This window comes from Leptopilina boulardi, unplaced genomic scaffold (assembly GCF_019393585.1).
Source record: "Leptopilina boulardi isolate dan_hultmark-lab unplaced genomic scaffold, ZJU_Lbou_2.1 LbouV2_368, whole genome shotgun sequence".
Lineage (NCBI taxonomy): Eukaryota > Metazoa > Arthropoda > Insecta > Hymenoptera > Figitidae > Leptopilina > Leptopilina boulardi.
In genome coordinates, this window is record NW_026137938.1 from 127,768 (window position 1) to 133,767 (window position 6,000).

Consider the following 6,000-nt stretch of genomic DNA (forward strand, 5'->3'; position numbering starts at 1 on the left):
GGGTTGATAACGCATCGACTGCAGTGAAGAAGAGCAATGTTAATTATGGTCGATAATATTGAACAACGCATGTAGATCATTTCTCTAAAAGATGTATACACACACATACATACACACACCATATACATATCTATATACTTTTCTTTTATGAGATAATTAATTTTAAATACTATATATTAATTACATTATAATAATAGTTATCCATAAGTCTAATTATTATGTATATTATGTGCATATATATATATGCATACATACATACATATATCTATAATTACGTAAAAAAAACTATTTTTAAATAGTCGGGATGTAACAAGAAAATCAAAGACAATGTGTAATTCGATAATTTAAAAGTGACAGCTTATAAACATAACCTAAAATGCATGAGAAAAAATTTGTCGATAAAATCAATATAGCCGAGCATTTTAGAATGTAGATGGCAGTTTTGGTTTTTATAAAAACGATTCAGAAAAAATTTAAAGAAAGAAAATAGATGAGTGCTGCCATCTACCTTCTAAAAAGCTCGGCTATATTGATTTTATCGACAAATTTTTTCTCATGCATTTTAGGTTATGTTTATAAGCTGTCACTTTTAAATTATCGAATTATATGTGAGAACCTATGTAAGAACTCATACAATATCTCGGATAAGATCCCATGTGTGTTCCTATTTATCGTGTTGTTCATATAGGAACCTACACAGGAAACCTCATGGGATCCTGTGTTATTGCTTTTACAGAGACATAAGATCATGCGCGAGCTCTCACACAAGTTCATCCCAGGAACCTTTTCATACAGGATCTTATGTGTAAACCTGTATGGGAACCCACATAAGAACTCACAAGAGATCCTGGATGGGATCCCATATGTGTTCTCACATAGGAATTTTCAACAGGGTGTCTATCTATATATATACGCGTATCATCTTGCTTGCAACAAGCTTTCGTATGCAAGAGGGCGACAATGTATACCTTCTGCCTCTTGCGACGGAAGCCTGCTAAAGAGGAAGTGCGTGCAGTCGTAGAAGAAGAGCTAGAAACTATCTGAAATAGTTAATAAATCATATAAAATTTGTAATTATTAAATTAAATCTTTTAATTTCTTACCTTTTGACATTTTCTTGAAATTCTTAAAATTATTATATAAAGTTCTATATTTTGAAATAATATATATTTTTTTGTAAAAACAACCACCATAGGATTGATAGAATATGCAACGTCTTTATATAAAAATAAATGGTCAGAACTAACCAACCTGACTGTAATTAGCCTAACATTCCTCCATTAGATATTTAAATTTTAAATAATATTAAGTTTTAAAAATTAAACGTCGCCTTCTGCCCGGGATGTAACACAGGGAATGGCATTCTCTAAAGGATTTAGATTGATCAACGATTCCTCTCAACAAATTAAACTCTTTTAAATGTATTAATATTCAAATATATTTATACTTCATATTTAGAAAATTTGCATATTATTATATCCCTTTCGGACCTAACAATAATGTAATATAATATAGTATAATATAATATATAATAGAATATAATATAATTATAAAATAATAATAAACAGATATTACCTCTTGAAATAATTTATATACTACCTTTTGGTACGGCTTTAGGGTACTGTCACATGGAGGCGTAAAGCGTTGCGTCAAGCGTCATTCCTCATTTATTCTGTTTTTGATTAGTTTACAATTGGACAAGTTCCAAAAATTATCCAATTTAAAAATAAGTTACATAGGAAATGACGCTTGACGCGACGCTTTACACCACCATGTGACAGTACCCTTAGTTATGAAGTCGAATGGAAATTGATACCACAAGTAGGTATTAAAACAGACTTACTTAAAAGAAAAAAACTTTACTTTAAAAGAGTACCCATTTTATATCGTCCATCCTTTTTACAGTGAAGTAGCACGTAATATTACGGCAATATTACAGTAATATTAAAATGTCCGCCTCATTGTAATATTACGATTAATATTAATGTAATATTACACGGTTATTTGAAATAGGGGAGACCGGGGCTGTTTGTCACAGGGGTTGCTTGACGCACTTGAGTTTCTTTAGAAGTATTAAGTAAAATTAATTTTTCTCTTTATTCAAGTTAAAGTACTTGATGAACTGTAAGTTTGTACAAAATTTCAATAATATTTATTCATTATTGTGGAGTATAGATTAAAATAACTGATTTTGGCACTCCAAAGTAATTTTTTAACCTCTTTTTTTTGTGATACCTCTTTAAAAAATGAATTTTAGAAGAACTCAAATATCAAGTTTTGAGCTCTATACATTTGTTATTAAGAAACAAAAAAAATTTTTGATTTATATTAACGGTTTTTATAAAAAGTTAATAAATATTTCAAAAGTACATTCGGGGTTAGGTGGCGCGGTTATCTAAAAATTTCGTTAAATATTAATAAAGTGATTAAATCAAGTTGATTATATGAAATTTACACATTAATAAGCACCAATAACAATACTTTTCAAAAAATTTAACCGAATAATGGGTTTTTAAATATTCACAGCGTAATTATAAAAAAAAAATATTTTTTGATAATTTTACGATTTTATAGAAAATGCTTTTAATTTAAAAAAAATTTTCTAATTTTTAAAATAATTTTATTGTAAAATTACAGTACAAGACTTATTTTGTTAAGTCTTATATTGTTTAAACTTTAAATTCATAATTCAATGTTTTTTCTTTTTTATAATAAAAGAGAAAAAGATAATAACACAGGCCGACAAAATTTTGTTAACTAAAATGTTACAGACGATTCTTATAGGATTTTTGCCGTAGAATCCGAATCTGACCTTGAAAATATCCAATTGGCTCTAGTTTTCGAGCAACAAGAGTTTTAAAGTGCCAAAAAGCGCGTTTTTGGTACTTTTTGCACAGCTGTAAAACAAAAACGTGAGGGAATAAAATGTTCTACATAGGATGAAATGAAAGCTCAAACATTGCTTTTTAAGATCCAATATCAAAAAATTTTATATCAGATGATTTAAACAACTGAGAATAGTTTTTCTGACTGCGCGCGCACAAGTTTTGTACAGTGTTTTTATGGGTTTTATTAGTACCAATTCAGCTGCAAGCTTTTTATACAATTCGCAAAATGTTATCACTATAGTAAATTTGCACAAAAAGCTTGCAACGTAAGCTTGCAAAGCTTTGTACATTGCGCAGTAGAATTGTATTGCACTTAAGGCTGTGCAGTTTACTGTTTTATCTCACAGACATTGTGCTCAATGTACATTTACAAAAAAAAATTTTAACATGCAAGCTTGCAGTGGTAAACTTCTGAAAGTTTGCTTTGCAAGATTTTGGGTTTTTGTATTTGTTTCACAGCTGTACAAAAAAGGCCAAAAACGCGTTTTTTGGCACTTTAAAACTCTTGTTGCTCGAAAACTAGAGCCAATTGGATATTCTCAAGGTCAGATTCGGATTCTGTGGCAAAAATCCTATAAGAATCGGCTGTAACATTTTAGTCAACATGAAGTTGATAAAATTTTGTCGGCCTGTGTAATTTATCACACACGTAAGAAAATCTCTCAAGGATTGTTCAAAGATGTCCAAATTATATACAAAATTATCATAAACCCCATTATACACATAACAGATTCTTAATATTGGTGTATTTTTATCTGCGCGAGCAGTTTAAAAAGGCCTTGAGTCACGAGAATGATACTGGGGGACACAAAAAGGTATTTCCGATAGCAAATACGGACTAGAAATGAAACCTCTAATAACTTTAAAAAGAAACATTATTGCATCAATATTTCATCATATTCTTTTGTTCCTACTTCTGGGGTTCCTCAAGGTTAAAATCTTGGACCTCTACTTTTCGTGATATATATGAATGAATTGGAATCTATTTTTTGTAATGACTTTTTATTGTATGCCGATGATACTAAATTGTTTAAAGCAATAAACTGCATTGAGGATTGCAAAAACCTCCAAAGCGATATTAATAATTTTAATAATTGGTGCAAAAACAATTTCTTGGATATTAATCCAAGTAAATGTAAGAGAAGGAAGACGAATGTAGAGTATATTTATGAGGTTGTTGGAATACAATTAGAAAAAGTTTATATGATAAAAGATTTGGGAGTACATTTCACACCTTCATTTAGATTTAATACACATACCCCCACAGCAGCCAAACTTTGCTAAAAATTTCGTAAAGATTTCCTTGAAATCTTGGAAATATTTAATTGAAAAGTTTAATGAAAATTGCATAAAGATTTAAATGTCCCACCAAAATAAATATTTGGCGTAAAAGTTGACTAAAAATTTTAATGAAATTTTCAGGAAATGTTCGTCGCGAAAATTGAGTAAAAATTTAAATGAAATTTTTAGGAAATGTTTGTCCCAAAAATTGAGTAAAAGTTTCAATGAAATTTTCAGGAAATGTTCGTCGCGAAAATTGAGTAAAAATTTAAATGAAATTTTCAGGAAATGTTGGACGGAAATATCTGTAAAAAATACAAAAATAATATTTAAGAAGTATTAATATTATTAATAATAATAATAATAATAATAATAATAATAATAATAATGATAGATAGATAGATAGATAGATCGTTATTATTATTATCAATAAAAAAATTTACTATCTGGGAATAAAAATAAAATAAATAATATACAAACATTGTTGCTCCGCTTTAATGCTTTGTTTCACATTGAATCAAGCACTGCATGCTTGATTGAGCAAGAACTTTTGAAAACAAATTTTGGGGTGCTGGGGATTGAACCTACGTTCGCCGCGCGCTAGCTAAAGACCCTAACCACTACACTACAGATATCTGGCAGAAAAAAAAATCTTCCACAGGCTCTACAACTTGCTGATAGACAAGTAATCCTACTTATCGACCTAAAAGGGCGGGCTCATTTGAAAATGTTTTTCACGGAGATATTTGAATATTCTGAATATTCTGAATATTCACATTGCAGGTGAATATAAAAATTAAAAGTGTATCGAAATAATGCTGTATAACCATGACTGAAGGTCATGTGAAAAGGTTATAATAAAATTAATTATTTTTTTAAATGTTATCTATTAATTAAAAATTCACAAATTTGCGAAAATTAATTTAAAAATTTTTTATTTATTAATAAAGAATTATATTAGTATTGTTAAAGACAAGAAAAAACGTTTTAAAAATAATTAAGAAAATAATTTCAATATATTAAAATAAGAAATGAAAGTGAACACAAAAATTCTATTTTTTAAACATTTAAATCAAAATTATTATTCAAAAATTATTTATTATAATTAAAAATGTATTAATTAATGAAAAATTAATTTTTAAATATTTTATTTTTTGTAAAAGATTGTGGCCTTTACAAAATGGTTTTTAAAGTTGAAATAAAATTTTTTAAAAATTAATATTTCGATTCGAAAATCATTTTTTACGTATCGTATCTGGACAACGCAAGAGACGCATGAATATTCTCCAAATTTCAAATGGCCTAAAACTTAATTGACCTAAATTCAATTGGCCTAAAAGTCGTATGAACTAATTATTACTTGGCCTAATCTGTATATGACCTAATTATTATTTATCCTAATCTTTATTCAATCTAATCCTCATTTGCACTAATTATCATTTTTCCTAATTCTCATTTGGCATAATTTTAATTTAACCTAATTCTTATTTAACTTAATATTTATCTGTCCTAAATCTCACTTAGCCTAAATTTTCTGTAACCTAATACTTTATCAGCCTCTTTTTTATTTGTTATAATTATTACTTGGCCTAAACACAATTTCCCATAATTATCATTTGAAAGAATTTTCATCTGGCCTAATTATCATTTGGACTAAACGCCGCTTAAACTACTTTTCATTTGATCTAGTCTTTATAAAACCTAATTCTCATTTGGCCTAATCATACTATAACCTAATTGTTATTTGTTCTAATATTTATGTAACCTAATTCTCATTTGGCCTAATTTTAAATTATCCTAATTGTTACTTGTTCTAATATTAATCTAACAT